General features: G+C 48.0%; 1 long non-coding RNA gene across 1 annotated transcript in view; it reads right to left on the bottom strand.

The window, feature by feature from the left end:
• Positions 1 to 306: 306 nt before the first annotated feature.
• The window catches only part of LOC142585645 (uncharacterized), a 70,267-nt gene continuing 59,346 nt past the window's right edge, over positions 307 to 11,227 (bottom strand). Inside the window, exons 2-3 of the long non-coding RNA XR_012829116.1 lie at positions 2,435 to 2,500; positions 307 to 1,692 (exon numbers count right to left, since the gene is read on the bottom strand). This is a non-coding gene — a long non-coding RNA (uncharacterized LOC142585645). The remainder of the gene's footprint in view (positions 1,693 to 2,434; positions 2,501 to 11,227) is intronic.

The raw sequence follows: 11,227 nt of genomic DNA, 5'->3' as shown, positions 1-11,227 counted from the left end.
TTTAGCACTACGTCACGCGAAGGGGATATTATTATAGCCCGAGAATACGTCCGCAAGAAAGAAAGTTAAGGGTATGTGATGCAACAGCTGCCTTTCTAATTCGCGCCTATCAACGGCATGAGTTGTTAGCTATATATTAATCATTACTATTGTATCTTCCGCCTTCCTCAATATCCTTGTGTCTTTGGCTTGACGTGGGGTGAGCTGAGGACCTAGGAATGGCTCTTCGGTTCTTCTTCTCGAGGTCGTAGATTTGGTTGTCACACGAGGGCGTCTCTTGAGCGAGTACATGCGGTACTTGCCGCCGCAGGCGCCCACGCCCGAGCTCGAATCCCCCTCGAGATCTGGGCGAATCCCTACTGGCGCCAGCGCGGCTCCTTAGCCTGCCCCGCATGCGCTCAGCACTCGCGTATGGAACGCGTAAACATTCTCAAGGACGGTGCACTCCACCCAGCCCGGGTAGAGGAAGCCCCGCTCCCCCTTCTCATCTCCCTCTTCTTCTCTACCGACGGGTGAAGCATCGCTCATTTCCGGGCACTCCACAACACAGGTTCTACCAACCCCATCAGTTTCATTTCTCTCTCGCTTTCTTGCCTGCCCACGTAGCTGGCTCGTGTTTGTACACTCTGAATGCCGAAATCGAGGAGCAGCATAAAAAAATGAAAAGAAAAAATATACATTCCCTTGTTGATAGCGGCGATGCTAACGACGATAACGCGTTACGCGAATCTATGCTGTTCAAACGCACCGACTGCTGGAATCTGCCGCTTCAACAAGATAACTTCCTGCGTTATATCGACCCAGAAATGTGACCGAAAATTCCACGACTACTTCCTTGACACTTAGAGACATCGTACCATCGTCTTCGACTGAACATGGCACACACGAACAATCATCTGTACCACATAGGGCTTACCACTAACCCCTACTGTGATAACTGTGGCAACTTAGAGACAATGGAGCGCATATTACTAGGATGATCCGCGTACCACGAGGAGAGACAATTTTTCGAGCAACAAATGGACATGATTTGCCACTATGCGTTAACGTTACCCAGCATCTTAGGTCCAATGCCCGTCCCTCCAATACAGCGGCGGGTTTTGGATTTATTGTTCAAATACCTGTCAGAAATTGGTCAAATAGGAAAGCTTTAAAGATTGTACATTTCATATGCAAAAGCCTAAATTTACCCGCCATGTCACCTGTAAATATTAGTATCAGGTCCACTTGCGCATTTCATATTTATTTTTTATTCTCTTTATCTCACACTCTCCTCTGGAATCCTTTAATCCCACTCCCCATCCCTATACAGAGTAGCAGGCCAGCGGTTGTATATGCGCCGGTAAAATTCTCTGTTATTCTAAGAGTGAGTCTCTCTCTCTCTCTCTCTCTCTCTCTCTCTATCTCTCTATCTATCTATCTATCTATCTATCTATCTATCTATCTATCTATCTATCTATCTATCTATCTATCTATCTATCTATCTATCTATCTATCTATCTATCTATCTATCTATCTCTCACTGACTGCTCCCCCATCCGTTCAGGTGAAAGCAGTCACTTCTCTTTACCACAACTTGTTTTTTTTCTTCCTGGGGTCCTTTGGGTTGTTTGATGCGTTGCGGAAATTATCAAAACCTCTTGTTCAGGAACCGTCCAAGGCGCTTCTTATTCGAGCAGCAAGGCTTTCAATCTGAAACGAATAAATAATAATATAAAAGTGTTTTTTAACTAAGTCTTTGTTTATCAAATTTACCAACATAAGCTAGGGTACTTTGGTCACTAAGTGACACTAATGAGCACCGATTATTATTGTTGTAAAGAGATATTTAAAGCAAAAGGCCCATGTAGGCGTCCGCACCAGCCTGTGACACATCAGCCACGTGAAATCTGATTCAGCGTGGAAGACGAAGTGTCTGCGAGGCAGGATTTATTTCTCTAGCCCCAGGAACGTGTGTGAAGCCCTCTGCATCCTTACGCGTGATACAAAACGAATTGCATGCTAGAATTGTTCTAAATACTTATAATGTTGACAAAATATTGATAAAATAATTGATTATTCATACCTGTAAGAGTAGACACTTTAAATCCCGTTTGCAAGATACTTATTTGATTTCCCCCTAATTTATTTTAAAAAATGCTAACAGTTCCTTCACCGCCCGATTCACGGTCGCTTCCCCAGAGTAGGTTCCGCCAATTTGCTATAAGGAACAAGAACAAGAACGAAAGCTCAGCTGTTTTCTCCTGATTTCTGCGTACATCTTTGGAGAGCCGCCAAGGTTAGTGGCGCGGATGCAAGTTGATGTCCCGGTGCCTTAATGCTCTTAATTCAGTACTTGCAAGTCTCGAGTAAGCATCATGGCTCACCCGCAACATTCTATTCGCAATGAAGTAAAAAAAGCTGGGTTTTACTTTAACGATATGCTGGCACGTACTGCAACGTACTGCTGACGACCAATGGCTCCCTGGTCTTCACAGGTGACTTCAACCTGCGTCACCACCTGGGGGGAGCACCATGATTAGCTTTAGACAGCATAATGACGGCAGCCTAATGTATCGGCGGGGCACTTGCTTGGACTTGACTGATTTCAAGGCGCTTTTCTACGTGCGCACTCATTGTTCCTCGTATCCCGCTTCCTCTTTCTGTTCCCCCTTTCCCTTTCCCCAGTGTAGGGTAGCAAACCGGACGCTCGTCTGGTTGACCTCCCTGACTTTCCTCTCTTTGCTCTCTCTCTCTCACTCTGTCTCTCTGATTCAGCGCGAGCTGATTCTTTGTCGTAAAAATTCTGGGCATTCACGAGAATAAAGAGAGTGTAAAATACACTTCACTTTTTTCTCTGTGTCTTGCTTTATCTCTCACTTTTGCGTCATGGATAAGACGCTGTCCTGTCTTGGCCATATCCCCATGCAAAATATTTTCACCGTGGGAGCGCATGCAAAGGAATCGTTGCCAATGAATTTTACGACGTCCGATTTCGTGATACGAGTGCGCCCGCTGTTTGTCCAATAACGCCTTGTGAAATCGCCAGTTACCCGAGAAGAATAATCAATAGCAGTCACGTTCGGACTTTTTGATCTCTGGCATAGCGCACCGCATATATATATATATATATATATATATATATATATATATATATATATATATATATATATATATATATATGTGTGTGTGTGTGTGTGTGTGTGTGTGTGTGTGTGTGTGTGTGTGTGTGTTGTGTGTGTGTGCCGGACAATAGTTAAGAAACCGCGGACAATGCTAGTTTAGAAGTCAATATGCAAATATAAGGTTAAGCTTTTTTATCGTTTCCACCTTTTCGTAAGCAGCTTGCGTAAACTATTGGCACACCCCTTGCTTTGTTCTTATCACTAATGACGACAATGACGGATATCATTCTGATATTGTCTGGCGCGTGTCTACGAGTTGCGCATGTGAACTGACTTAAGACCACTCACGCATGGTTGTGCCCAAAAGCAAAAATACGCGTATACAAGATAAGCTCAAGGGCGAAGGTGCGCCAGTTTATCCCCTTTCTTCCTTGAAATGAAAGTAACAAAGGAGACTCAGCCAGCCTAGAGTAGTGAGGGCTGCTCGCTTCACCTCGGCGCGCGAAAAAGCACGTCAAGTTAAATCATAAAAGAAGAAACAAAGCTAGAGGGACACAGAAAAAAATACACTTGGGCGAAACGGGCACACGCGTTGAACGTGCTGAAGAGTTAAGTTCTCTTAATCTTCCATAATGCGCAAGCTTTAATGTGCTGCTAGCGGCCTTGTGCTGTCTCATAGTGTACAGTATCCTAAAGCCGCTTTGCGCTCCCCCCCCCCCCCAACAAACGAAAGTTCTGAGATAGTCGATAACCCCCCCCCACCCCCCGCCCCCGAAAAACACAAGAGCCCCCTGTAGACTAGCATGAAGGGGGGTCGGAAGGCCTGGCGTCTCGCGCGCGCGGCTGCGTGCCTGCGGCGTTATCAGCGGAGCGGGAGTGTCTCGGCAAACTTCCAAGCGAGCGCGCTGACAGCCGCGAGAAAGCGGGTTAATCCAGGATTTCTGTGCTCGGGCGACCGGAATATCTGCCTCGGATACCCGCGTCGAGTAGTACGCGCTTGTCGCTCTCCTCATTTCGATGCCACGAGCCTTTGTATTCGCCGAAGCGAGCCACTGTGGTGGGGTCTACTGGGGCGTTGTCCCTCTTAAGCATGTAGGCAGGGAAAGAGAGCGCATAGGGATTTGAACTGTAGCACGCTTTCAAGAAGTTTCTTTCTTTCTTTCTTTCTTTCTTTCTTTCTTTCTTTCTTTCTTTCTTTCTTTCTTTCAGACTACCGGTCGCTTCAGGGACTCGGGGCGCGTGTTAGCCAAAATACGTGAAAATACTGGCAATGAGCTCATTCGAGATTGCTGGTTCATCGGTCGAAACGGACGCTGTGGCGCAAGAACGCAGTGAGGGCGGCGAAAGGCACGCTTGTAAGCGCCCACGTTCGCGGACAACAGCGTTATGGCTCTGTTCACATTTCTGAAGCTGTAGAGGACGCACGCAGGCGGAACGAGAAACAGAACTAACGATGCGATCGGTGAAGCAACATGGCTGCTGGGGACTCGCGTGTAAGTGTACTCGGGCCACAAAATTATTAACAGATCAAAAGAACGCGTATCAAAAGAATGCGTAGTTACTGGAAACAAGGAGCGCGTGGTTAAAGTGCAGAGTTCTGCAATTAAAGTTCGAGGTCCGAAGTCTCGAATCCTATCCTCGCCCGCTGTGACCGTATCTCGATCGATGTAAACGGAATGAAAGAGAAATCTGTGCAAGTAACAACAAAACTCGTGTCAGAACTTAACCTGGACACCTCCTTCATGGAACCTCTCGCAGTCTATGTGTAGCTGTCGATTGATCAAGGCTGTTATGCATATTATTTGCTCCCTTATATGCACGTACCAAAAAGAAATATTAAAGTGAGGCTAAAGAGAAACGCTAAATCAGTTCATAAACAGGCGATGTAGTCTTTGAAAACTCAATTCTCGTTGTATTTGCAGTAAGAAGATTAATATTAGACGATAAAATGAAAACCGGACTTCTTTTTTGAAGTTCGCGCCCTGATATCAGCGCTGGCGTGTCGATTTGACGTCATGGATTTCAATATACTTTCTCGCATTTGGGCTGTCGTGGCACCCTAAATGTTCTCGAAGCACTCAGTTTAATATCTGGCTCCTTTACTACACAATTCAATCTATCTTTATCGATAAAAACTGAACCATACTTAATCAAACATCCTTGAGAATCCGTGACGTCAGGACTATCTGGTGCGGGAACTTCAAGGCAGCATCGTCATCTATCTTTCGTTTTTGCATTTTCTCTGGCTCATCAAGGAGCGTACTCTCAGAGCAAGAGCGGCTTTTTTATATTGTAGAACAGTAATTTACTATACACCTTAACTTATTTTTCCAGCTAGTATCCGCTTAAGGTGAGCTGTATTGGCAAACTGCGGCTCTGCGATAACAAAATGGGCAATACAGGTGTATTACCGCGAAAGCAGGCTCGGTAAGCGAGAAACTGTGCAAAATCAAAATACGGATGGCGACTCCGCACTGAGGTTTCCGCACAAGCTTGCCGGCAGATCAGGGATTTCGACGGCCTCTACTCGTGTAGAGTTAACTGTTTGTCACTAGATGAGTATACCGTAGTGCTCTTTAAAGAGACCAACGATTACACGAAGTAGGTTTCGAGAAATTTTCTTCTGACAAAACGGCTCAGCTAGTGCGAGCAAATACATTAAATTACGTGGCGTCCTCCAAAACGCTACCAATACAGGACAGGTCTCTCAGTAACTCTCAATTAAATAAAATATCTCCAAGTAATCAGGACGGCGCCGGCCAATACGAATTTCAGAGTTTAGCAATGTAACTGCAGGGGAATCAGTCCTAAAAAGGCCTGCCCTCCTGCAGTTAATTAAATCGGCGGCTGTCAAACCACATGCAATTATGCTCCAAGAAACACTGACGATCGATCTTTCTTTTGAGGGCTACAAGGTGGAGTCTTTTCGAGGTGATAGAGGCAGAGGTGTCGCCATTCTGATAAACAGGAAGATTCCTTATGTCCCGACATGAGCTCCGCACGCTACACAATAATGTTGAATTTATTGCGGTTGAGATTGTTCCCAACAATTACGTAGGCAATAGCTGCAGCATATTTCAGCGCACCTCATCAAGCGTGGGGATACTCCTTCTTCACAGGCAAGGGGGAGAGGCTGTGGACGCACGCTTCGGACCTTAGTCTAACTCTTATTATGGACCCCGAACATCCAACTAGATGCGGTACATCCTCGTGCAGGGACTCTACTACCGAGTTCACTTTTGTCATGGGGATTGCGGAGTCCATTTGGGACAATACCGACATTGATCTGGGCAGTGACCATGATATAATAATAATCAAACTCGATATAGTCGCTATAAAGCTAAGGGAATATAAGCTGATTGAGTGGGACAAATTCCGTAAATTGAGAACTCCCCAAAGGTCACCCCAGCTACAGCTGTTTCGCAGCTCGAAAGCTGGGTAGAGCAACTCGGATCTGAGAAGAGGGTTATTGTCACGGACGTCCAAACGGATAAGATGGACGCCTGGCTCGCTCACCGCCTTGAGGTCAAGCAATCGATATTAGCACGGTGGAAAGGTCAACGGTTGAACAGGAGTCTTAGGAAGAGAATAGCAATATTGAATAAGAAAATCGAGGAACACTGTAGAGTTCTATGCAGACAGCAATGGGACGAGGTGTGTCTCTCCCTGTATGGCAGACTCCGCAAATGAGGTGGCAGGGGCCTCGTGAAACATCTCTTGGATGAGAGCGGCTCCAAGTCCAAACACGCTCAACGGTCGCTACAATTCAAAATTATTCACAAGGCGAGAAAAGAAATGGCAGATGACAAGCTGTTGGATGACCTAGCTGTTCAGTACCTCCCGCTGAAGAGAACCAAATCGTTCACCCCCCTTTCGGTCGGATACTAGGGTTCTCCCAATCACGCCCATGACCGAGATTTCTCGGAGGGTGAAAATCGCCTTGCGATTCAGGAATTTAATAGTAGATCTGCCGCTGGCCCCGATGGGACCTCCAACAGAGTTCTGCGCAACCTCGAAGATAATTTTGTCAATTACCTAACCAGGCAAATCAATAGAATCTGGAAAGAGGGCCGCGTTCCGGAAGAATGGAAACACGCACGTACGGTACTCATTCCCAATCCGGGCAAACCTCTTGGGCTTGCAAACCTAAGACCGACCACTCTGACGTCATGCCTCGGTAAGGTCGCGGAACATGTCGCGCTCCACCGGCTCTCTAACCATGCGGAGGAGAACGAACTTTTTCCGTACACAATAATCGGATTCAGGCCAGGACTTTCGACCCACTATGATATGCTTAGAATCAAGAAGAGGCTCATAAAAAGGGTCATTCGCGATACAAGGGCCATACTCGGCCTTCATGCAGAGAAGGCATCCGACACTGCACGCCACGGAGCTATTCTTCAGGCCATCTCAGACCTTAATCTTGGTGAACGCTTTTTCCGCTATGTTCAATCTTTTCTGAGAGGCAGAACCACTTCCTTGCGCATTGGCGACTTAAAATCAGAACTTTATGAGCTACGTGACAGGGGCACTACACAGGGCTCAGTATTGTCTCCGTTCCTGTTCACTCTAGTCACGGCCAAGATATGGGAACCCCCTCAATGATCTCAACACACCCCTTATGCCGATGATGTTACCCTATGGAACGCTGGGGGCAGAGACGGAGAGTTGGAGGCTCGAATGCAGGAAGCTATTCGGGTCCCGGACCTCTGCCTCTCCCCAGTGGGTCTCAAATGTTCGTCGAGGAAATCGGAATTGCTCTTTTACCGTCCTTCCAGGCCAGGACGAAAACCCAAGGGCTGGGAGCAAGATAGTACGTGTCATATCGTGCTCTTTGACATTAATGGTAACCACATCCCGGAAGTAGGGTCGGTCAGAGTCCTAGAACTTCATATTCAAGATAACTGACACAATGGCTTGATGATACAAAAGATAACTGGCAAAGTGGAGGATGCTCTACAATTGTTTCGACGCATTGTCAATAGAAATAGAGGCACGAGCGAGGAATGCAGGCATTATAGGCTCATTCACGCTCTCGTCCTTCGTCATATTACTTTTGTTGCGGCTGTGCTCGATTGGAAGAAAACAGAAGAGATATGCCTCGATACCACCATCCGTCGAGTCTTCAGTGTAGCCTTGGGGCTAATATTCAACGCATTCATCGAGCTCTTTTCGAAACTAGGAGTACACAATACTCAATGCTGAAATCGCTGAGGCTTAGCGCACAGCGCAGTGCTGAAATCGCTGAGGCTTAGCGTACAGCGCCGCTCGCCCGGTTACCAGGAACCAGAGCGGGCAGGGGCATCTTGGTCACCCTGGGAATTTTTACTGAACGCGAAGAGGATAAGAAATCAGGGACGCGATTGTGGTTCGTCCCTTTTCCAGCAACGTCCACTTCATCTTTCACCAAGGGAGAAGGCTCGCCCGCGCGAAGGCTCTTCTTGTCGAGGCTGCTACGGATGCTGTCTCCGTAGACGCCGTCCAGGTGGTCAGTCGAGAAGGTTTTTCGGTAGCTGTAATAGACACTCACGAACAAGCCTGCAATGTACTCCCTGTTTACACCGAGAATTCGAAGTGGCCGAACAAATGGCCATTGTACTCGCTCTGATAGATTCACAGTGCTCGGTATAATCTATAGTGATTCTAGGGCAGCCACTCGCGCCTTTGCTAGGGGAGTGGTAGATGCGAAGGTTTCCAAGTTACTCGAAAGTATATCCATCAGTCTCCACTCTATAGTTTGGTTCCCAGCCCATATGGGCGATTTCGTGGGAGGACAGCGGAACCTTAACGAATCCGCTCATAAGCCGCGCGAGGACTTGCCAGCCGCGCTCCCCTGCAGACCCCCTCGTCTCCTCCTAGGGCATTTGATCATCAACTTCATACATGTAATGAGCTCACCAAGCATTTCTACTTAGGACGTAGCGAATTCTCTCTTCCAAACAAGCTACTTAACAAGGCGCAGTCAGTCACTCTTCGCTTGCCACAGACGAACTCGTACACCAATCCTTGGCGTATAAGCCGAATTGACCCGGACTGGAATGGATCATTCAATTGAGCACAGTGTGGTGGACATGTGAACTTGGGAGACATGTTGTGGGGTGCGCGATGCAAGCCTCCTATCTGGAGGACAAGAACAAGTGGGACGATGCTTCTAGGAGCAGCGAGCTACAAGACCAACTCTGGGCTGTCCAGAAGGCCTGCGAAGCGGTGGAGAACCTAGGGCTCCCCACCCCGACGTGGGAAGTGCCCTCTACATCTTGACGAACAGTCGGGTGTCCTTGAGGACCCTTTTCGGAAACAAACTTTCACCCCCTCCTCCTCCTCCGCAGACGTACCTGCGCTGCGGTCTCAGCGTCAAATTCTCAAAAGTGGAATTTTTTTCTTTATAGTACTATGTAAAAAAAATTATAAACTTCTTTTTTGCGGAAACGAATGAAAACCAACTTTTTAAAGAATGCTGGAGCAATCTAAACTAATACCGTGTTGCTCTTTGGTGTCGCTTTAAGACCAAAGCTTTGGCAGGATATAATTATGCTGCCATGCGCCTGCCGTGTACGCTGCCTTTTTCTCCGGCAGTTGATTTAGTAATCGTGAATTTCTAAGTATCACCGCAGAGAAGAGAATCTGGCATGCCTGCATGTTTAGAGCTCGTTGTACCATGAATCTTCTGTAGCCCCCTCTGTTATCTGCATCCTCCACTTCTTCCCTCTTCTCATTCCCCCTCGTTCGTCCTCCTTCCCCCCCCCCCCCCACAAGACATGGATAACAAAACATCACTCCCACGGGAGCGAGGATCCTTGCTGCGCTGATGTGCAACCGCGGAGTGTGTTCGGGTCACAGGGTACGCGAGCGGGCAGATTGCACTGTAGTCGGCGGGACAAGGACAGAGGTGCGTCCTCCATTGGCCTAGTCTTCACTGATTCTTATTGGTTGTAACCGCCGTACTCACTCCGTACTCGGGACACCTTTAAGATATCTGACATCTCCGTGCGATCAGTGATGCGGTCTCGACGGAGAGCTCGCACGAACGGAAATATACCCGACGCAACGTATTACACGGGCCGATCTCGGCAAATAGGCGATATCGGCAAACGTTCCCGCACACTCACGGGATGCTGAGGCATAAACGAGCGCTGTGGGGCTTTGAATATAGGAAGGGAGATGAACGCTGTAAAGGTAGGTGTTAGGCTAGCTGCAGAGGAGCCTTGTCTCCGCGGTGCCTGGTATTGCGTGAGCTCACTTCCTGCATTTGCGTACACCCGGCACGAACGTCGATTAAGAGTGCGCCGGAGGCCGCCAAGGTCGCAGCTGGCGGCTCTATAGCGCGGGCGCTCCTCTCGTAAACAGGTTATCGCTGGTTGCGGAACGGATTGTGTAGGGGGGGACGGAGGGGGGATTGCCTGGCCTTGGGGATAAAGCGCCACTTCCACTCCCCCCAACTCTACTGCTGCTTTACCAGCACAACACCATCCCACCTTCTCTGTACACGGTGCCTCATCTCGTCTCAAGAGCTGCGCTGTGAGCTCGCTCTCCCGGTCATACATGGCCAACGGCCTCGAGCCACGAATGTATAAAAGTGAGCGGCTGGACTGTTCGCAGCTGGTTTGGAACTACCGCTGAAAGGACCAGTCCATCGGTACGGGGCAGCGCAGAGAAGTTGAAGAGAGCAGGAAGGGGGACTTGCCAGAGCGAATATGCTTGACCAATGCAGATAGATCGCCCGGAGTCGGGGTGCTATATAACGAGGTGTGCCAGCAAACTTTCAGTCGCCTTGTCCAATAAAGAAATGGCATACCTCAAATGCGCGCAGTCTGGTGCGATCTTCTAATGCAGTACTGTGTTCCCCTCGGACCTAATGCATCGAGAAGCATTCTGCTTATTTTGTTTCGGTTAGTCAAGCTGGCCACGCGGCAGTTTGATCGGAGATCACGTGTGCGAATTTGTATGTATGTGTGCTTTTGAAAATAATATCTTAGTTGGAAACCAGCGCTTGTGGTTGTGATTTTGTCACACCTTGCGTCCGCTGTTGCGTTGTTATTTTAAAAGGTATTCTAGGTTTGAACTCGGCACCACGGGAGGTAATACGTAGAAGAAACATGATTGATGACGACAGGAGTAAAATG

The sequence above is a fragment of the Dermacentor variabilis genome, chromosome 6 (assembly GCF_050947875.1).
Source record: "Dermacentor variabilis isolate Ectoservices chromosome 6, ASM5094787v1, whole genome shotgun sequence".
In the NCBI taxonomy this organism is placed as follows: domain Eukaryota; kingdom Metazoa; phylum Arthropoda; class Arachnida; order Ixodida; family Ixodidae; genus Dermacentor; species Dermacentor variabilis.
Note: the sequence above shows the minus strand (reverse complement) of the source record. Positions and strands in the feature narration are given on the sequence as shown.